Source organism: Mustela putorius, unplaced genomic scaffold (genome assembly GCF_011764305.1).
Source record: "Mustela putorius furo isolate JIRA1106 unplaced genomic scaffold, ASM1176430v1.1 tig00003863_pilon_pilon_pilon, whole genome shotgun sequence".
NCBI lineage: Eukaryota > Metazoa > Chordata > Mammalia > Carnivora > Mustelidae > Mustela > Mustela putorius.
Window position 1 is genome coordinate 19,387,393 of NW_025422015.1, and position 23,116 is coordinate 19,410,508.

Below are 23,116 nucleotides of genomic sequence, written 5' to 3' on the forward strand. Positions count from 1 at the left end.
GTCATTATTAATTAATTTAATTATTAAAGCAGGGTATATCTCAGGGCGAATTCCTGCCACTCAAAGACAAGTCTTATGGCTCTTATCAAACAAGGTCCCAAAACAGATGATCTATTTTGTGAAGCTGTTCCTTACAAGCTGACTTAATGAAACAGAAATTTAAGAAACTTCCCTTCTATAATTATTGAGATTTGGCTTTTTAACTATACATTATGACTCAGAAAAAGAAAGAAAGGGGGGAAAAAAAAGTTAAAGAATCAATAACTATTTTCTAGCCAATTACTCCTTGCTAATTTCTAGTGGACTTATGTTTCTATGATAAAGTATGACTTGGAATTTAAAAGATGTGTGCTAAGTAATATAAATATTGCTCTAGTTATTTGATGTAGTCGTGGAGGGTTCAAAGTAGGTTAGTCATTTTTCATTGCAATAGTTCATGCATTTTTTTTTTTTTATTTGCTTATGGCTACTCAACAATGCTCTTTCCCAGTGTTTGACATTTATTCCAGCAGGTCAGCAGATGACATAAAAAGAAATTAAATACTAAGTTGTAAATTGACTCTTTGTTAAGCAGTAGGGTGGAAATTTTGATAGAAAAGCTATCAACTGTATAAACAACTGTTTAAAATAAAGTTTGTGAATGATGTATGGTTTCCAATAATCTATTGTTTCCTTTTTCTCCTGTACCACTGATTATCAAGATTCCAATAACTATAAATAAACTCTCCAGATGCAGAGGCTGAAACTGCCAATCAACATTCTCTGCCGTCTTCTATGAGTTCCTGGATGTGTGCCTTCCTATTTTTTCCTGGTAAGGAAATGTGTTCAGCATGCCTTATGCTGGGTACTTCAATATTAACTCTTTCCTGAGGACTTTCTACTTTAACATCTACAAAGTCATAAATGTAAGCTGACATATACAAAAACGCTATATTGATACTATTGCCAAGAAATTTCTTTAAAGCCAGTCACATTCCAAGGCAGTGTTTCTCAAATTGGTCCCATTGAAATTCAAAGGAAGCAAAAGAAACACTCTTTAAATATCTCTGTAATTCCCTCGGAAAAGCCCTCCAGTGTCCTAGTGTCCTTTTGTTTGTTTAAGTAAGCTCCAAGCTCTGGGCTTGAATTCAAGATCCTGAGATCAAGACCCAAGATGAGATCAAGAGTCAGATGCTTAACTAACTTAACCACCCAAGTGCCCCCAACTGCTGAGTGTCTTTTACCCCACATTGAAGAATCCAAGGGTAACCTTTAACCTCTTCCTTCTTGCACTGTCCTTTCTGTCTTGCTCCCTTGTTGGCCAGGGAGCCCTTTGAGCTTGAACTTCCCTTACCCAAAATGCAAAGTAGACAATGGACTAGCTACATGGATCATCATTACCGGATCTTTAGTGAGTGAGGTTAAAATTCGTAATAGTCATTAGGATGTTAGCTCAAATCATTTCCATTTTCATTTTTAATATAATAAAAAGTCTTTGACTCAGGCAACTAAATGATTTCTGCAGTTGTGGTTCCCTGCCATTGGTTACTCTTACTGCCTTAGTTTCTATGAGGTTGAGTTATAAATTGCACTGTTATTAGTCTTATTGCCTTGTTTCTATGAGGCTGAGTTATAAACTGGAGAAAGCTTTACTAATCCCAGAAGGCTTTCTGAAATAGTTTTGTAGTTAAAATAAGAAATAATTATTGGGAAGACGCATTTGCTTTAGACAATAGTTAGGAATATTAGTCCATTGCTGCGGGGGTGCTGGCTTCATGAGCAGGTAAGTCTATAGGGGCTCACAGGAGTGATGAGGGAGCACGGGGCTGGCTGAAGACAAAGCAAAAGCTGGCGCCTTGCACCCCCCTCTCCAAACCTCCCTTCCCCTCACCTTCCCCCAACCGCAGGGTACATAACCTACCATCCCCCATCCCTCACAACCCGGGGCGGCAGCTCTTCCTGCCCACGGGTCCTGTTCCCGTGCTTTAATAAACCATCATTTTGCACCAAAGATGTCTCAAGAATTCTTTCTTGGTCATCGGCTCTGGACCTCAGCTCACCGAACCTCACCTAGGTTCTAGAACTTCATCAGGAGGACCTCAGGCTTGGTTTAGACACTGCTACTGTTGATGAGGGGGAGCAGAAGGCTAGCTGAAGATAAAGCACAAGCTGACATCCTGCAACCCCTCCACCTCCCAGATGGGACATGTGTGACATTCTTCCTGGAAGCATCCAATGATCTTTATGTTAATGTCTTGCTAGAGGGAAAAACAACCTTAACTTGACAATGGCAAGGGCTTCAATATCCTGGGAGTCCTCTTTAACATATGAAAATCCTTTTAAAACCTCCCTTTTCCTTACCTCCCCAAACTCCTGAGGATATCATCAGTCATTCCTCACAACCCCAGGGTAACCTCTTTCTGTCCAGGGGTCCTGTTCCCATGCTTTAATAAAACCACCATTCTGCACTAAAGACGTCTCAAGAATTCCTTCTTGGTCATCGGCTCTGGATTTCACTTCATCAAACCTCACCTATATTCCAAAACCACATTACTGCCATCTTAAAAGTCTTAATAATTTTATCCTTGAACTCAGACTTTTAAGTGACATTAAATAGGGCAATGAAACATGCGTTTGAAGAGATAAGATACATATCTTATTATGGCTGTGATTCCTTGTTGCCCCATTCTCATATAATGGTCACAGTGGCCCCTGAGCACAGGACTCAGGTGGACCCATGATGCACAGGAGTTCACTGTAAGGTGGGGCAGATCAAAGCAATATATTAGGTTTATGACTGAGTGGGGGAAGGGCAGTCTGACAACCCTGAGAGGTCCCTTTCTCTTTTTGAAAGGGAATTTGCTCCATATGCAGATAGCAGATAAAGGAGTTCTAAGAAACACAAATAACTAAGGAAGTCTAGCCTATCTTTCCTTACTCCTGTTACTTCCCTGTATTAGCCAATCACATATGCTAGAAATCGTGATCCAAAGGAAAGAGAGTGATCATGGTTACCTTTCCTGTTAGTCCTTCTTTACCCATTGAAGGTAGCGTTAGAATGTGCTTGCACTGAAGGTTGAAGTAAAAACAGCTGAGTTAGTATTCTGCAGCATTTTTGCCCTTCTGGGGTAAGAATAAAATACACAGGCAATGTATGAGCTATAAAGTGTAATGTATGAGCTATAAAGTGTAAATTGTGTGATTTTGATGATTCTACATGCAAGTTAAAGGCTTTTATATTTGTATTTAAGACTAGCTTTACAATATAAAAATGAATGGTAAAATTCATGCTAATAATTAAAATTTTTACTTTTTCTTTATTTATAATGATTTAAGTAAAAATTAAAAAGACACCATGAAAAAAAAAAAAAGACACCATGACAAGTCAAGAGAAAAGACTGGAAGAAAGGGATAAGTGTCACATTTTAATACTTCTAGGAGCATGTTATTTTCTGCTTTTTGAAAAAGAGTTCTACATTTTCATTTTCTTCTGGCCCCTGCCAATGATATAGCTGGCCCTCATTGCTCCAAAGTTGTCTGGGTTTTGCCCTATCATTAAGGGATGGAGTTTGGGACAAAGGGAAGGGGAGGTGAGATGCTAAAGGAACAACTCAAACCCCTTCACTCCTGAGGCCGTGAGGACTTTTCTCTTTATTGTTTTAATGGAAGTCTTTCTTGCCTTTTCTGAAATTATCTTGGTAATAGCAGCTTCCAACCAAAGAATGGTCCCAATATTCCTCCTTGTTTCGGATTTTCTAAATACACAGAAGCTTAAGTGCGGTTTGCTATTATTACTTCCTAGAGAGCAAGTTCAAATGCTTGTGTTCGATCACTTACTTTCAAAACATTTCCTTTTCATTCCATTTTTAATCCCATAATTTGAGGTCACTAAAAGCATTTTACACATATCCTGCAGTTTGATTCTCTCCCTTGCCCTTTATTCTTCCGCTTTGACTTCATTTTCATTTATTCTTAGGTACATGGCATGACAAGTCAGGACACAGGCCTTTGTAGATATCCTGCAGGTTGCTGCTAAGAGGAAAAAAAAGAGAGAGAGAGAGAGAGAGAGAGAGAAAGTAGCATTGCTAATGCTCTTTGAAATTCTGCTAGGCAGGGTGCCTAGGTGGCTCAGTCAGTTGACTTGATTTCAGCTCAGGTTGTTGATCTTAGGGTTGTGACATCCAGCCCTGTGTTGGGCTCTGCATTTAGCAGGGAGTCTTTGGGATTCTTTCTCTCTCTAAAATAAAAAGAATGAATGAATGAATGAATGAGCGAATGAATGAATAAATGAATGAATGAATAAATAACTCCGAAAAGGCCAGAACCAACTGACCCAAATGTCAATCATGTTTTATCCCCGCTTTCAACTCTAGTGGCCTTTTCTGACCTTAAAGTAAATCTTTTGATGTCACCATAAGCTCTGTTTTGCCTTTTCAGTTTCTCTGATATCCAACCTCACGATAATTCCTTGAGTCTTAGTATCAGAAAGTGCTAAGGTGTAAATTCTGTTCTGGTTTCTTTCATCTGTGTCCTAACAGAAGGTTTAAAGTTTCTGGACAGATGAACTTCATGCCTGGCCCCCACCAACATGCCCTGCCCTTACCTGCCTTACTCTGAACAGTTCAGAAATAAAAGCTACTTGTAGTTCTTCGAAGGTGCCCTATGTCTCAGGCCCCTTTACTTGCTTCATGTGAATCTTCCTGTCTAGAATCTTCTCCCTTATCTTCTTCACCTAGATAATTACTCTTCAAGCTCTAAGTATCATCTTTGGCACTACCCCATCTAGAAGCCCTTCCTGTTCCTTCACAAGGTGAATTAAGAGGGCACCTGGGTGGCTCAGTGGGTTAAGCCGCTGCCTTCGGCTCAGGTCATGATCTCAGGGTCCTGGGATCGAGTCCCGCATCGAGCACTCTGCTCAGCAGGGAGCCTGATTCCTCCTCTCTCTCTCTCTGCCTGCCTCTATGCCTACTTGTGATCTCTTTCTGTCAAATAAAAAAATAAAATCTTTAAAAAAAAAAAAAGAGCCACAGGGTCTCTTGGCTGTCACTCTACTCCATAAATACTATATGACAGTGAAATCATCTGTTTGTGATAGTCTTCAGACCACATTGCAATATGTTTTTCATTTGCTGCAAGTTCTGTAGTCTTGGGCACACACCAGGTATTTATATATATATAATATATACATATATATATTATATATATAACTGAATTAGATGTATTATAATCTAATATGTGATATCTTTCTTTTCTGGATATTATTTATGTGGCTTTCACCCAGAGATCACCAATATATATATAGAAATTATATGCATCTGTTGGGGTACCTTGGTAGCTCCATCAGTTAAACATCTGACTCTTGATTTTAACTCAGGTCATGATCTCAGGGATTGTGAGATTGAGCCCCAAAACATGTGGCAGTCTCAGTGTGGACTCTGCTTAAGATTCTCTCTCTCCCCCTCCCTTTGCCCCTTCTTCTCTCTCCCTTATCACTGTCTCTCTTTAAAAAAAAAAAAAAAAATTAATCAATCTAAATAAAGAAATAGAACAACTTATATGCATTAGCATTATATTTCTAGAGTTTTTAAAGTCATAGATTCTTAAAATTAGAAGGACCCCCAGAATCTCCTACGGATGCTGGGATCCCATTTACAAAGCCTCGATCCATTTTATTTTATCATTTAATTTAATTTTACTTTTTTAACTGTAGTTGGGGGAAGAGGATGATTGAGGAAGAGAGTTTCATGGATCCTTTCTATCCAAAGCCAATCCCTAATATAAATTCTCTTTTCTAGAAGCCTATCCCAATCATAGATGAGCTACTCGTGTAAGAGGTAGGGGAAAGTCACCAGAAATTTAGGCAAATCCTTTCATAAAAATATCCAACAGAAGACACAACAAAATTTCCAGGTATTTGAGAGTTCTATTATTTGCTCAGCTAAGGAAATCCAATCAGAAAACACTTTTGGATCCTCTTCGTGGGGTTTAGCCAGAATTTTAATTTCTTAGGACTTTTTCAAATCTTTCCTTCCAGAGAAAAGTTAATTGCCTTCAGTTGTCATTTTCGTCCACATCCTGCATCACTTACAAGATTGACGTCTGTTCTTCTCAGACTAGAACAAGTACACTGAATTGATTCCAAGAAACAGCTTCCATGTTTTTCAAGTTCTTCAGTGTCATTATCTCCTTATACATCTGTCATACCTACCTTCACACAAACACACCGACATATATGACTTTAGGCTTCTGGGGATGAGAAAAGCCAGCCTTGCTGCTCAGATTGGAGACTGATCATCAGTCCACGTGTCTAGGGACCCAGCCTAATGAAGAGGGCTTGGGCCAGGAACTTCACAGATCGCTTCTCCTTCATGTCCTGTTGCCAGGTCTTTATGAGGTTCCAGGGTTTCCTACCTTGTAGTGTCTCTCTGCTGACACCCTCCACTGCCGAGATAGACAATGCCTTCCTAACTTTGCCAGCAGCTAATTTTGAGAGTTGAAAGAAAAAAGTATATGCAGAGTCCAAGGTGCCATATGTCTTGAGAGCTCATTCTTTTATATTCCTTTGCATGGAAGGTTAGTCCAGATGGGGTGGAGCAGAGAAGGAAGGGCCATGAGAGATGAAGAAAAGTTAGCCTAACGCTGGTTGACCTGTTTGACCATGTACTGATTTAGACCTCTTAATAATCAGAAGACTCTTGGAGTCAGAATGTTTTTCTCTGAAAAGAAAGTGAATTGCTAAATTATAAAACAATGAGATGGAGAGACTTCTTACCCATAATTTGACTGTGGATTATTTCTTCCTCTCCATGTTTGTCCATTGAGAGTCAGAATTGCTTTGAAATTTAATAGATACAATAGATAACAGAGCCTGGCTTGCTTCTGGGCAGCTCTGGAGGGCCCCTAGCACTCAGAGCCATAGGTAAGTACCACCGTTTAATGGCCTGTAGCATTGTGACCACTGGGATAAGAAAAACAATACTTCCTGCTTCTAAAGACAGCTGCACGTGCAGCAAGGGTCATCTGGGCGCCACTGTGTCCCTCCCCTAATGTAGCTGGTGCTTCATCAGTGAGTCAGGACTGGGGGAGACGCGAATTGTTTTTTATTTTATTTTTAATGTTCCCTCTAGGCCCCAGACTCACTGGAGACATCCTGACACAGAATGCTTTGCCCGGCACAATATGATGCCCTTTACCTAGTAAAAGAGGGAGTCTCATAAAGGTGCTGCCTTCCCCTCAGAACAAACAACGGAAATGCATCAGGAGAGCTCAGCTGCAGACAGAATGCCCATCGTGGAGCGGGAGCCACTCTGGGATTCCTCAGATGAAAGCCGATTTCAATGAACATTGTGCTTCCCAGGCTGCTTCCTCTTGCTCAGTAAGAGCTACAGAAGGAACATCCCACTTGCGTCTGCTGACACAAAAGAATGCTGTGGCTGGGAGATCTTATCAAGCCTTCCTGTGACACAGTAACAGAGCTCCAGTGTGTCTTATAAGAATTGCTCATTGTTTCACAGGACGACTGGCTCCTTGGGGTGGGATCTGATGGCATGTCAGGGAGTGGAGGTAGGTGGTGTGGCGGAGGGGGGGGGGTTGGAGAGGGTGGTCAGCCAGCCACATGACCGAGATTGCTGGCTGTGGGGAAGTCAGCTGGAGGATGGAGCTGCACCCAGGTTGGCTAGGGAGCTAAATCTATAAAGTTAAAATACGCACATGCCATATACTTACTAGTATCTTCCACAGTGTGAACTAGAAGTGATGGTCAGGGTTTCTCTGTTGTTACACATTCTTCCTTCTTTATTCATCGATTCACTTAAGCTGTTTGATTATGGTAAAATAGAAGAGAATAAAGGAGAATTGTTCTGAAAACAGAAATGTATTCACTTAAAATCATCTCTGGACAACTTGGATGTGAAGTAAATGTTTTAGTGTGTATGCTACGAACCTCAGAAATACGTACTTGTTTTATGAGGATGAACCTCAGGTTTAACATCCTCATATTTATATTTAAGAGTACAAGTTAATAAATTGAATGAACTAAGTTTGGCCAATTTGAGATGTTTTCTTTCCTTAGAAAGTTCATGGCTTCCTAGTTTAGGTCTTTTCTTTGTTTCTGTTTTTTAAAGGTTTATTTATTTATTTATTTTACAGAGAAAGAGAGTGGGCAGTGGGCAGAGGGAGGAGAGAGGGAAATCATCTCTAGCAGATTCTCCACCGTATGTGGAGCCCAACAAGGGGCTCAATCCCAGGACCTGAGATCATGACCTGAGTTGAAACCAAGTCTGATGCCCAACTGACTGAGCCACCCAGATGTCCCTGGGTCTTTTCTAATAGAAAAAATGGATGGTTACCTGTCTAGCTATATGGAGAGTAGAATTGGGTTTAGTTCTCTTTCCTCTTTCTCTTTCTAAAGGTTTGTTACAGTAATCAGTACATACAAGATATATATAGCTGGCAGTAAGACATGCCGAGCAAAAAGGGTGACTGTGAGTTTCCCAAAGGGAGAGTGCTTGAGATGAACGTTTATAATTTTTCCTTTTATATCTTCATGGAGTACATTCTGAAATGGCCTTTGCCCTAAATGTCCTCATAATCAATTACTTCAACAAAAAACCCCAACTATTCTCCTCTTATTCTGTGCAAGATCCTGAGGATCAAGGGAAAACCAAAACACCATCTCTGCTCTTAATATATTCATTATTAAAATTACCAAATGTTGTGATTATGTATAGATTTGTTTTCTCTGAGTGAACTGTGAGCATCTTGAAGACAGGAGCTAGGTCATATCCCTCTTCTTGTCTCCTTTGCTAAGCACAATGTCTTAAACATATTAGTGTTCACTAGACACTTGTTGGATAGATAGATGATGGATGGATGTACTGACAGACAATAGGTGGCTGGCTGCTTAGGCTGTGGTGCCTACATTTACAAATGGGGGTTTCATTCAAGTTGTCTACGTGGTTCTTGTCATGACCACACCTGTTAATCCTCTAGGACTTCATTATTCCACTCTGAGATGCATCAAATAAAGAGATTTTTCAAGATCACATAGTCTAGCTCCTTCCATTGACAGCTAAGGAAACAAGACTCCGAGAATCTAATTTATTCACAGTCCCATCCTAATAAGTAAGTGCCAGATCTGGGTTAAAATCCAGATCTCTTGCTTTTCAGTCAAATGCCTGCTACATTATGTTGTTTTCCATGACTCATATTTGGAGACTTTAAGGGACCCTGTGGAGCAATCTTGGCTTATCTGTGAGAAAAAGTGGGGCTAGAGCAAAACTAGGTGAGAGGAGCCTAAGGACTGCTGAATTCATTTGTTGATGGTACTGAAGAAAGGTAAGAACAAGAATGACTCATCTTTATTCAGGGGGATGTCATTCATGTTTTTCTCCAAAGATGCAACACTCAAAACTCAGTGGGCATTCTATTCCCTCCCTAGTCTCCTGGACAACATTTGGAGATGGTGCTGTCCAGCCCTACTCCACTGGCCAAGATTTCTGTTTGATGCAGGGTCCAGCCTTTGAAAGCCCTTTCCAAAGAAGCTCATGCTGTCTACCTAGCAGCAAGGCTGGCATGATGACACTATCTCTCCATCCTCTAGCTACTGGGACAGGCTCCCAGCATATAATCTCTGATTGCCTGGATTTCTGTTTCTCTGAATTATGCCTAGTCACACTGCATCTAAATGCCAGTGATTGACCTGTTCTAACAATCCCTTCATTAAGAATTTAACTTTTTAGATTAAACTATTTTAGAACGAACATAACAACGTAGATGAATCTCGAAATAATTGTGCTGAGTACAATAGGCCAGACAAAAAAGAGCATATACTGTCTGATTCCATTTACATAAAACTCTAGAAAATGAGAACTAATCTTAAGTAAGACAAAGCACATCAGTGGTTAGCTGGGGAGTTGGGAAAGGAGAAGTAGGAAGGGAGAGTTAGAAAGAGAAGTGAATTTTGAAGGTTATGAGTATTTTATTTACTTGAGTGTAGTAATGGTGTCATGGGTATATGTATATATTACCATTTATCAAAATGTACAATTTAAATATGTGCACTTTATTATATGTCAATTACAATCTGAATAAAAAACATCTTTTTTAAAAGAATGTAACCTTTTAAAATTTAACCTAAATATGATATTAATCAGGGTTCAATGACAGAAGCAGAAACACTAGGGTGTGTGTGTGAGTGAGTATCTGTGTGTGTGTTCATCTGTACCTGATGCACCTATCCCAGGTCCAACCAAAAATACATCACTTTTCCTCAGAAGAGGATATAAAGTTCTTTTCTGACTTGAGGTGATGTTTATTTTTAGTGTGATTCTAACAGATTCACATTTTTCCTTTGCTATCCTATAACTTATATACTGAGATAATTAAGTTAACTACTTTTAACACATGTTAGATAGTCAGGGGATGAGAAAAGACAAACATAAAAAATAACTGGTTAAATATATATGCAAAATATGTTTATATATATATACATATATATAGTCATATCATAATGAAGAAAAAACACTCAAAACTTATAATACTTATATCTGCAAATTGTCATGTGGTCATAGATGGTATTTATAACTGCTTCCTTCCAGTACTCATTCCATATTCCCTTTGTCTTTAGCAAAGACCTCAGCTAGTTGTGGATTCTTGCCTGGTGGGGTGAACCAAATCTTTATTCCTGAAGGGTCTGGGTCATTAACTGTCCTTTTTAGCTTAATACAGGATATGGGAGTACGGGGAGATAACCCAGAAGATTTTTAACATCAGAGACACACTCTCCCTTACCTCTGTGCAAGGAAGCCTGAGTGAGTTCAATCACTCCCTTCTTTGTCTGTTGATTCAGTGGCATGTGTCAAAGTGTCCAGGGACATACCAGTTCACTAGAATCATCTTTGGGTCCCCTGGTGGGAATATTCCTCCTTTTGGAACTAAGACTTCTAGACTAGCAGAGTCTAATATCTTAAGGATGGGAAACAAAAATTTAGTGGGTCACTAGTGATAACAGTGAGAGGACCCTTTCCTATAACACCCTTTGGTCCCAGACCCATGAATCTTGGACACAGGAGAAAAAGAAATATATATCAGATGATGATTTAGAGCATACTTTGCATCCTAGACATCCTAGGCCGTTCTGCCAAGCTATCAAGCCAGCATCTTTTGACTGATGGGAGTCCTGGTAAGACCAGTAAACTGCATGAGCCAATTGCTGCATTTCATTTAATATAAAGTAAGTTCCTCAGGCAGATGCACTGTGCACAAGCAAGGCGTAACTGTCCAGAGTAAGAACAAAGCATGTCTGTTCTGTGATGGAAGTGATCTGATCTAATGTTATCAACCTGCCAATAGATGGCTAGCTGATAGCTGGGAATGGTGCCATGTCAGGGGCTCAATATTGATTTCTGCAATTTGCAAATGGAGCACTGCACGGTGGCTGTAGCCAGGTGGACCTTGGTAAGCAGAAAAGTATGTTGCTATGCCCATGTATAACTTCCATCTTTGCCACCATTGTCACTTTATTCATGGACCATTTGGGCAATGACAAGAGTTGCTGGAGAAGGAGGCTGACTGATGTCCAATGAATGGTGCATCCTATCCAAATATTCCTCTGCTGAGTTTAGTCTTTGGTGAACAATCACATAGAACACAAATATTATCACAGGCCATGCCCATTTAGAGAGGTCTGTCAATCTCTCTTTCCTTTAGATCTCTTTGTTACCAATTTTTCAGTGTGTTCCTTCCAAATCTCTGACCTTCTAACTAAGTATTAGCTATGACCCATGAATTAGTGTGACTTGTACTTCTGGAAACATCTCCTTCCCAGCAAAATGGACAATCAGGTGTCAGCTAAAAGTTCCATACACTGAAATACACTAGGAGTTTTGTCCTTCACCGCTGTCCTACAGGGCCATCTCAGAGTGGGGCTGTCATGCTTCACCTGAACATTTTCTTTTCAGCTGTCCACTGTTAAGTGACTTCTGGCCTCTTTTGCTGAATCATGTGCAGACTAGGCCTGAGTTTTTTCTTCCTTCATCACCTGGTCGCAGGAGCTCCCCAAGAGGTCATAAATGCAGGTTAAGAGAGAGAAGACAATCAAGAGTAGGAGTCATGGGTGGTGGGACCACTTACTCATGTAACATGCTTGTGCCTTCAGGTTCGTTCAAGCCTGATTTCGTATTTATCACCCCCCTTTGAGAATGAAGTACTTCTGCACATGCTTAACTTTATGGCTTGGTCAGTCAGAAAATACCTAGTAATAGGCAGCTTAGGTCACACACTTGGTAACTTGGTGAGCCGTCGCTAAGCACTGAATTTCTACTACGGCCCAGTAGAAAAAGAAGAGCTATTTCATAAAAAAAGAATAGTTGTCCACAGAAGATGCAGAGCTTTATTCCAAAATCCTAAGAATCTATATTGTGATCTCCCTATAGGAGTCTGAAAAAGGCTCTAAAATGCATCCCTATCTTGACATTTCAAGTACCATTGAATCTTCTGGATGATATGGTCCAAGTGGCAGAGCTGTTTGTAGAGTGGTCTGGACTTCACATAGAGCTTTCTCTTATTCTGCACCACACTCATGATTAATAGCTTTTGGGTCGCTCAGTAAATGGGTCAGAAAGGGTACCTCAACATAACTGCAATTGGAACCTTAGACCTTTCACTGAGGTTGCAGGTCCCTGGTTTATATGGGATTTATTTCCCTTATCTCAGCCACACTATGTCTTATCATTGTGTCTAGAGCTGTTGCTACTGCCTGCTACCTGAGTGCAGGAATCTGAGAAGCTGATGGAGGATCCAGGGGAAGAAGGCTACTGCCTTACACTTGTGTGGTGAGATAAGCAACAGTGTAGGTGAGCTAAGGCATGGCTGCTGCCCCATTCTGCCCTCCCCATCTTCCATAACAATCCTTCCTACAGTCCACCTTAACCAGAAACATACTGGACCAGGAATTCTGGGAAAGGTAGTTCATCCTAGCCAAGGTGACACACTACAAAACCACCACAAATACAACGTATAGTAGATTGTTATAGTAGATCATTATAGGGTAGAGAATCCAATTAAAAAAAAAAAAAGTTCATGGCATGATCTTCTTTTCTGAAGAATTAATCTAACAAAATAGTTCTTTTCACCTACAAGGCCTTGATTCCATGGAATATCTGTGTGCTCTCTGGTCTTGGGAGATTATCAAAAGACAGCTCTTTTCAGAAACATATATTATTTTTTAATAAATAAATGCTTAACAGTGTGAAAATATATTCACAGTTAGAAGGTATTTTTTTTTTTTTTTTATCAATTGCTTTTCCAGAGAGACTAAAGTTTGTTTTGGTTTGAGGGTTTTGTTTTTTTTTTAATGTTTCAACTTCAAAGAATTAGAATTTGCTTTTAAGTTAAAAAGTGTGCTTCAGGCCAGCGCAGTGTAATATGCTTTCACATTTTAATGAAAAGAAAGTCCCAGAATTTGCTCTCTTGGATGCCTGGAATGCTGGTCAAACTGGTGCTGGTGAATGACCATTGTGGTTCCAGAATGGGCTCTTCCTGGAGAGGAGAGAATTGACCATCTCAATTTGCGCATGTGTTTTGTACAGATAGCTTTCTTCTTCTTTTGTTTTGGAAGTCTATGGACTAAAAGACAGCTGACATCAACTTTTGTCTCTGACCATAGGAATCTATGATTTTCTCTCAGAAAATGGTAAGACAATTGCTCTATGCAAGGAAGGAATGTGTATGTGTGAGTGTGTGTGACATGGCTGGTTTGCAGGGACTTAGAGGACATAATTCATGACAGATGAGAGCTGAAGGAAGAGAAAATACAAATGAGACAAAGGGAAAGGAGGTTTTCAAATTGCCCTTCCTTATCTCAAGCCAATTCATGACTTCTTGATGAGGATATTGTTGGTGTTTTAGAAACACCAACAGCGCTGGTGTTTCTAAAAATTCCCATCACACAATAACTGTCAACACCTGTCTCTGACACAGAAGCCAGGAAAAACCAGAAGTGGGAAAGATATTTAAGTGCACAATGTTACTGTTGTAGTGGCGGTCAAAATTGGTCATCCCAGCTAATTTGCTGAGTTGAAGGATTAAAAAAATAGCTATGTGGTGTCTTTGACATAGTATTGGCTGAAGAATTATTTAACAAATACAGTTGGGTGTTTGATGAAACGGGGAAAGAGTTGCATTTGCTGTTTATATAGACATTTAGCAAATATTTGGTCCTATCCCAAAAGAGTTCTGACTTTTTTCCCCCCCACCATTTTGGTCTTTGAGGCTTTAAAATCTCAAGTAAAGTTGACCCTTACAATGAAAGCATGTTTAGGATCAGAATGGACAGAGACCCCAAACAACTGGACAAAGGAGGGAGGGACAGAGTACAGAATGGAAAGAATTCTGGATATTCTCCACCCATGGACTGGACATATCCGTGCACAAACAAAGCTTTTGGATTAGGGCTGTATTTTAGAAAAATGTGATAAAACTTTTGATAAGCCCTAGGGGGCCCTGAGAGCATAAGCAATAAATTCTTCTTCCTTTTTTAATCCTTCAAAATTCAGTACCACATCCTGAGCAGTTGAAGGGGAAAAACCTTTCGTCAAATCTGTTCCCAAATGTCTCTCTCCCTTCTGGAAGCCCTGAAGTCTGAGCTGCTGTCCAAAAGGAGAGGCTGTGTATCAGCAATTCTGCTTCTGGGTCCATCAGTTCTTGTCCTAACCATGCGAATCCACCATTACTAACTATATGACTCTGAGAGGACTACTTGGCCCGGTGTCACAGGAGGAGCGGTCAGGCACGTTTCTCTCTGGATTGATGCTGTTCTGTTTCTCCAGCTCTGTGGTTTGCTCTGTGTCACTCAGGACAAGGCAGAGAAGACAGATGCAGGTCCCTCTGGAGTTTTGCTCCCTGCAGGCATCTCCCAGTGCTTTGTAATGGGGAGCCAAATATCCGAGGTCCCTTGAAAGTGTTTCCTTCCCCTAACACATCTTTGTTGAACCACTTTGTCAGAAAAAAGTCTGTTGATTTTTAGGGTTTTGAAACTACAATAAAATTGCTTACGCCCTGTTGGTTAATATTAAGCACTCAGATAATCTCAGAGGTGGTTGTAAACATCTGGCTCTAAGCTGCATTTTTCTTAAAAATAGTATGACCCATCTCCTCCATTTCCTTTTGTGTTTGACTTGGGACTGCCAGGCCCAAGAAGGGCAGACAGTTTACTTGTGGTCAAATATTATATGTTACTTTGGTGCTTTACAGCTTTCAAAAAGCTTTTACACAAAAATGATCTCATTGAGTTTTCAGAGAACCCAATGAGGTGGGTAGGGTGGATGGATACTCATCACCATTTCTCAGAGGAGGAAAGAAGAGTAAACGAGTTATGCAACATGGCCAAGGTCACACTGCACTTTAGTGGTGGAAGTAGTTTCCAACAGAGGCATCTATCCTTTTTCTTTTTTTCAGTCTATTTCATCACACTGAGCCACCTCTGAAGGACAGGTCCATGTATCATCCTGATTCAACAGTCAGGTTACATACCTACAAATCTGTAGCCACATTGTGGTATCACAGTAGCTACGCTTAAGAGGTGACAACTGGTTCCATATTTCCATATCCTTTTTCCTCCACAACTATTTTCATTTTCTTCCCTTGCCTGTATCCCCTGTTTCCCATTCACTAAAAGCAAAAACATCCTCTTCTATTTCTTTTGTTCCTTTTCTTTCTCCCTCTTTTTCTCTCTTTTTGTCTTCCTCTCTCCTTTTGCTTTCTCCATTTCATTCTCTTTCTCTCTTCTTTAAGTTTAATTTTGTTTGTTTGCTCATATATTGGGTACTGAAAATAACACATTACTAGTATATGAAAAGTAGGTTTGAGAGTTTCAATTTCATATCACTTTTTAAAAAAAGATTTGTTTACTTATCAGAGAGAGAGAGCACATGGGGGGAGAGGCAGAAGGAGAGAGAGAATCTCAAGCTGACTGCGTCAAGTATGGAGCTCAAGGTGGGACTTGATCTCATGACCCATGAGATCATGACTCAAGCTGAAATCACGAATTGGATACTTTACTGACTGAGCCACCCAGGAGACCCCAATGTCATATAACATTTATTGATCACTGTAGTTTGTTTTATTTATAAAATTGTGTTTCCTAAAATAATGATTTTTCTGCAGCAGTGAAGAACAGAAAAGGGAAAAATGTGATTTTTGTGTTAATCAAAAAAAAAGTATATAGTTAGAAATGTCTTTTTAAAAAACCCAATTTGTAGATTTCCTTATTCTAAGGTTACAGATGAAGTGACCAAACCTGACTCACTGGTCTATAAGTTAAATATTTAATGGTTTTATTCTACAGTTGACTTCCATTAGGCTAATCAATAAACCATTTTTCATAGAAAATACCAGATTATCCAAGATTTAGGCAAGAGAGAAGTCAGAGTTTGAACAAGATGATCCTTGCTTCACCATTATTAATACCTGATACTTTCTCACATTGATGGCATTATTTTAAGCTCAGATCTAATAGTTAACAAAAACGCAGCAACAAGAGAAAGAAGAGCCAAGATGGTCATCCCAGCACTCTATTTTTCTGGTGCTCTTTATCAAGCTCAGCCATAGGAGGAGGTGGGGGTGTTTAAGTACTGACTAGAAATGAGCTGCATTTAGATACTGTCTACAGAGGTTTCTCCTAGGATGAAGCCCTTATTTAGTGTTAAACCATGGTTCTGTAGACTTATATGCTCTGAACACAGCTGCGTAATTAGTAATCATCATTAATCATTTCTACTTCTGTACTTCTATCACCAACAAAATTACAGCAACCTATATTTTTAGTAAACTTTAATTGCAAGTTTAATTTGATACTTATTTATCATTTTAAGGAGCAGTTTTCCGAACTGATTATACAAATCTAAAATGATGTTTCTGAAGATAGAAATAAAGCTTCTTATCAGGAATAAGTACGATTTTCAAAAGAAGAGTATTTTCCTCTAGGCAAGAAAAAAAAAAAGGACTTAAAAAGAGTGGGGGGAAAACCCCTAGAAGATCAGGCTCTCAGGCTTCTTCTACTTTTAATGTGAAAATGAGTGTTCATGTGGGGCTGCTTCAGACTACCTATTGGAAAATACATATCAACTAACAGATGTATAATTTATGGAACTGATCGCTTTAAGCAGAGAAACTTAAAAATGAGTTTTTGCAACTCAGGTGGTTCTCATGAGATACTCACAGATACTAATTATTCAAAATAGTTACTAATTATTCAGAATTGAAACCTGTCCATGAAACATACAACAAAAAGGAAATGAAACTTATAGGAATGTTTGAGAAGTAAGATGTTCCTCCTCTTAGGGGCACCTAGGTGGCTCAGTGGGTTAAGTGTCTGCCTTCAGCTCAGGTCATGATGTCAGGGTCCTGGGATCGAGCCCCGCATTGGGCTTCCTGTTCAGTGGAAAGCCTGTTTCTCCTTCTGCCCCCTCCTTGTTCTTTCTCTCTCTCTCTCAAATAAAGAAATAAAATCTTTAAAAAAAAAGTTCTACCTTTTAAAGAAATATTTTTGTGTCTCTTTTTGTAGGAAAAGATCAGATAGAGGGTTGTTTATACTCTGTTTATTTGTTTTGTTTACACTCTTGAAAACTCATTAGAGAGTGAGACGGAACAGCTAAGTTTCTCTCTCTAAACTGAGTGTAGCTGTTCCTGCCATGCTGTCGTGGGTAGATAGAGGAATGCATGTATCAACTGAAACATAGAAACACTCTCTCAGCGGGACCCAAGACATGAAGGGGACAATGGCTTATTTCATTTATGAAATTGCATCATTATAAACTCAAGAATGAAAGTCCAGTGAAGATGATTAACATAGAATTGTCACGATCGGCTTATATTATGTCCAGAAGAACTGGATTAGAAAACCAAGCTCCATGTGCGAGGAAATTCTCTCAAGAAGGTGTGTGTGAAAAATGTCCCGAAATGTAATCTGACACCTGTTAGTAAAAAAGGGCTGAATGTTCTTCACTGGTAAGAGGGGGGCAAGGGAAAAAGGGCAGTCTTTAAGGTAGCTAGAAACCTTCAGTCACATGCAAAAACTGGTTGTTTGAAAAAAACAAACCACCCAAAAGAGTACAGTTTAAATATCACAGCAAATCAAGTTGAACCTGATAAATCAAATCCCACAGAACAAGGAGTTCCAAGGAGAGATGCACTGAAGTTCCCAAATGTTCTACAAAGAGAAAGGTAGCCTTCACTTCCCTCTTATTTCTTGTTTTTGTTACGTTTTGTTTTGTGTTCATTTTAATGTCTTCCCTGGAAGACACAAAATTTTAAATTTTCTCCCATTTAAAATGGTGCAAAAGTTTAAATTTTCTCCAATTTATAAAGAAAGAGGAGGGCCCTTAAGAATAGAATGGATAACAGAGAGTAGGTAGTTTATAAATAAATTAGCTACTAGCTACAAGTGGCAGTTACTTATAAGAATCTCAAAGAACATAATATTGAGCAAGAACAAGTCATAGGAGAATATGATTCCATATTCAAAAGTAGGTAAAATTAAACAATATAAGAATTCATACATAGGTGGTGAAACTATAAAGAATAGGAAGGAACAACTAACAGAAAATTCAGGATTATTGTTTTTTGGAAGAAAGAACTGAGAGAGAGATATGTGATCAAGGGGGAACCTGTCATCTATAGGGGGAATATGTCATCCACATTGGCCATGTGCTCTTATTACTTATGCTGATGATGGGTGCTTGGGTGTTTTTTATTATTGTTCTTTTAACTGAGTATACATGTTCTCATGTACCCTTGTAAATGGATGATATACAAATTCGAGTTTTTTTTTTTTTTTTCAGAAGAAATGGGTCATTGTTATCATTTCCCTTCACCTCTTGAAATTCTAACATTCCTATCTTCTGAAGATAGCCTTTGCCCAGAGACAACAATGAAAAAAACCTCAAGATCTGGAGGTTCCAGACTCAGACAAGGCAACCATAGAGCACAAAATGAACAAACAACTAAAATAAAAATCAGGAAAAAAAAAATCCATGGTCAAATGATTTCTAAAATTGGCCTCCACGCATTTGGCCTGCCACGGCCTGACCACTCAAGGCCTTTTCCTAGCTGAATCCAGTCTTTCTAAGAATATTCTTCAGAACTTCCCCATGGGCCTCTTTCTGTGTTAAATATCCCAAGCCTATACTTTCCACCCTTGTGCTTTTGGTAATCTCCTTTCAGTTACCTGCATTTTCCACCCACTTGACAATTGACCATCCCAGTTTGACCTCTTCTGGGAAACCACAGTGATAACCTCATAGCCTCAGTCTGAGGCGTTCTGGCCTTTTCCTGAACTCTTAACAATGGGCTATTTAATTTTTCTAGCAATTCACCTTGTGTGTCTTCTGACACCTGTCTTTTCACTAACCAGATTCCTTTTCCTCCTAGGCATGGAGTTAGGCTGCATTTTGACCCTTCCTTGCAGGTGGCTGCAGCCACATGATTGTGTCTGGCCCAAAGGAATGCAGACAGTAGCAGCATCTACCTTGTCTGGCCTGGCTCTAACACGTCCCACAGAATCCTCCATGTCTGGCCCACTTTCTTCTCCCATTGATGGCTGCTTAACGTGGTCCAAGGGAAGCCCTTTAGTGCTCTGAGGAAATGTGGACCCATATCAGAAATCAGCAAGCTTTTTCTGGAAAGGGTGAGATAAATATCTTAGGGCATCTCAGGTACCTAAGGTCTCTGTTGCTGCTGCTGCTGCTTCTGCAACCCTTTAAAAATAAAAAATCTTTCTTAGCTGGATTTGACCTGTGAACTGTAGTTTCCTGATCCTTCCTCAAGGTGGAAAGAGCCTGAATTTTAGAATGTCTATGTAGAGCAGAGTCTTCTCCCCCACTGCCTCCCAGCCCCCAGGCTCCGCAACTGACTCACTCATATTATGGTGGGAATATTTGTTACCAGGCTTAGCTTTCTCTGAACTACAATTATGGGATCTCTCAGGGTCAAATGCCCTGAAGAGATAATATCTGCTTGGTTAATTTGAACCAAGTAGAGTTCCATATTCAAGAAGTTGGGGCCCATTCACTCCAGTAGTCTTCTTCATTACAAATTTGCTTACACTGGAAATACCTTAATTGCTACTCCACTTGGTGTAGTCCTTGCCTAGGAAGCCATCATGACCAAACCAATCTGCCTAGGGCAGAGCAGCCTCCTTTAAAATCACAGCTTTGAAATCAGGCAGAAGAAATTGCCAAGTGGGAGGGAGAATCAAGAGGAGAATCTGAAAGAATAAACAAAGAAAGATGTATGCTTTACCACACATAAATTGAATCTGCAACATGTATGAAAACTTCAGGTGTATGTGACTCATACATAGTATTAATGTTTTCTCCAAGACTTATAACCTTCCTCCTCTTTTTTGTTTTTCTGAAATAACCCACATCTATGAATTTTCTTTCTTTTCTGTACTCTCAGTTCTTATTGATTCATAGAACTCACTAGAATTGACATGCCCAGGCAGCCTTGGGGAGCAAGTCAGAACGGTGTAATGAAAGTTCCAGAAGGAAAACACCTCGCCTCAGCCTGGTTCCCTGAAACATGCTGCCAAGATGGTGTAGTTTTCATGTGAGAAAGCCCTCCTTCACCTGTATCAACATGTTGTTCCCCCTAAAACAGTGGCTTGCCTTTGTTTTGACCCTGAGTAAATAGCTATTTCCTTTTCCTTTGCTGACATTATTTTTTCTTTGTTCCTTGAAGCTACAAATTACCTCAAGGGTAATTTTTTTTTCTACATACACTCAGTCGTCACTTAATTGTTCACGTATAAAACTTGAGTGGCACAAGAGGAAAAACCACCAAGGAAGAGCCAATAGACTCTTGTATCTGTTTCTGTAATGCATTTCTAGAACAAAAGAAACAAGGTGTCTTTTTTGATTGTGATATAAAAAGCAGAAAAGAAAAGTGATAGCTTTCCTACAGTTGTCTTAGTAAAAGAGTCCTCTATGTTTTGGACTCCCATCTTCCTATCTCTGGAAGCATATTCATACCCATATCTTTTCCCTGGAGTAGGCTATAAAATAGACCATAATTCTCAGCAACCACAAACAATGGACTCTGAACAACTTATTTATATGTGAACTTTGACCCTACCAGTCTCCTTTAATTATCTGGTCAGTTAGTAATATTTTATAATATTCATAACTTATTTGTTAACTTTTGTAGAGAAATAACATTTTACTCAGACCTCTGAAAATTATCACTGTGGAACTTCCATAAGCAACAGAAAACCCAACTGAAAACAAACCAACTTCCTTTCTGGAGGTAGATCACACTATATCACACTGTCCTGGTAGTATCACACTTAGTAACTGCAGACTTCATGGTGCCTGGTCTTCTGGCTTGAGTCAGATGCCTCCAGACTGGGGCTGGTGAAGGGTGCGGAGACCTTGAGGACTAGCCTTTGCCATCCCATGAATGAATGAATGCTGGTCCGGTGTGTGTAGGCTAGTCTAGAATGAGCCAAAGGGATAGAGTAGATTTTATTTTCTGTTCAATCTTCTAAGGTCTTTTTTCTAATGCAATTATTTAAAATATAACTCAATGGAAAAGAGTCAGATTGCTCTAAGTTTCTTGAAATGTTTATTTCATAGGAAAGCTTTTCCTTATTTAAATAATTTTGGGGGGATTTGTAGCATGATATTCTCCTTCTCCACCACCCCTCCAAAAAAATTTGAAGAAAAGATGAGCAGTTTAAAATTTTGAGTATCTGAAGAAAGGCCTTGGCCCTTGTGAAATTTTGTTTGGAAATTCAGAGAAAGTCAGGGGAAGCAACCATGTTCTTAGAAAGTGCCTTTTTTGAGACTCAGTTGGGTCAGTTCTGAGGTTATTCTGGGAGCTGGGTGCATTTGTTCTCCCCTTGAATCACAGATTCTGACATGCGATTTTACAAGTTCTTGGCTGTTTCTAAAAATTGACAGGCATACGGAAAAGTTAATAATTCAGCGAGTAAAATATGCTTATGTCTGCAAACAACAAAGATGAAAAAAGATGCCCTACTTTTACTGTGACTCTTCTTAGGAGTATTAAAAATGCAAACCCAAAATTGACATAGAAAAACTGCAAAAAATTTTGGCCCTTAAATCTTCTTGGCAGTTTCTCATTGTCATATAGTGTGTTCATTCTCCTTGAGAGGAAACAACTTGAAGACCAACTTTTGATCACTCTGCCCTATACTACAGAGCCTCTAGAATTTAAAAAGGGGTAGAGGTTTTTTAGAAAAACATGGCTTTTGTTTGTGAAATACAGCCATATTTCACAAAAATGGTGATTTCTACACTACTGTCTAATTTAAAGATAAATTTAAGGGTGATTAAAAAATGATAGCAATGTCTTTTACAAATGCATGGATACAAATCAGATCTTTTAAGAACACACGAATAGGACTTACCTAACCACTAATATTTACCTTCCATTGTAACTCTTCACAATGATATTCCAGTTATATTTGGACAGTAACTGTCAACCTATACAAATAGCGTCATAGCCCACAAAAATTATGCCATCTTCAAATTAAAGATGAACACTATTTTCCAGAGCATGAAAAGTCCCATAGTTAAGGTTGCTATTCTATCTGTCCATAACTGAGTAGAAAACTACCTACCAGAAACCCAAACTTAGGTAGATCATTTTTGAAGGAATACATAAACTCATTGAGAGAAAGAAAACCATTTATGATGACAGATCTTGCTGTGAAGCAGTGGGACAGGAACAGGTTCTTTTCTCCTTGGGAACATGGATTTCCTTTGCCTAGAATCCTTGTTTCTCCATCTTTGTATGGCTGCTTCCTTCCTGTGGGGAGCTCAGGTTAAAGATCGCCCTGGAGTCATCTTTCTTACCAATCAATCTAAGTAGGGGCCCTATTATATAATTATCTACATAGCACTTATCACCAACTGAAATTCTTGGGTTTTGTTTAATGTCAACCTCCTTACATTCAAAGGGCATGAACTTTATTTTATCCATGCAGTAATCCCAGTATTAAAAGTACCTGCTGGGGCGCCTGGGTGGCTCAGTGGGTTAAGCCGCTGCCTTCAGCTCAGGTCATGATCTCAGGGTCCTGGGATCCAGTCCCGCATTGGGCTCTCTGCTCAGCAGG

The 23,116-nt window shown here is 39.5% G+C and overlaps 1 long non-coding RNA gene across 1 annotated transcript in view; it reads left to right on the top strand.

The window, feature by feature from the left end:
• Positions 1-7,061: 7,061 nt before the first annotated feature.
• The window catches only part of LOC101679603, a 30,120-nt gene continuing 14,065 nt past the window's right edge, over positions 7,062-23,116 (top strand). Inside the window, exon 1 of the long non-coding RNA XR_198562.3 lies at positions 7,062-7,542. This is a non-coding gene — a long non-coding RNA (uncharacterized LOC101679603). The remainder of the gene's footprint in view (positions 7,543-23,116) is intronic.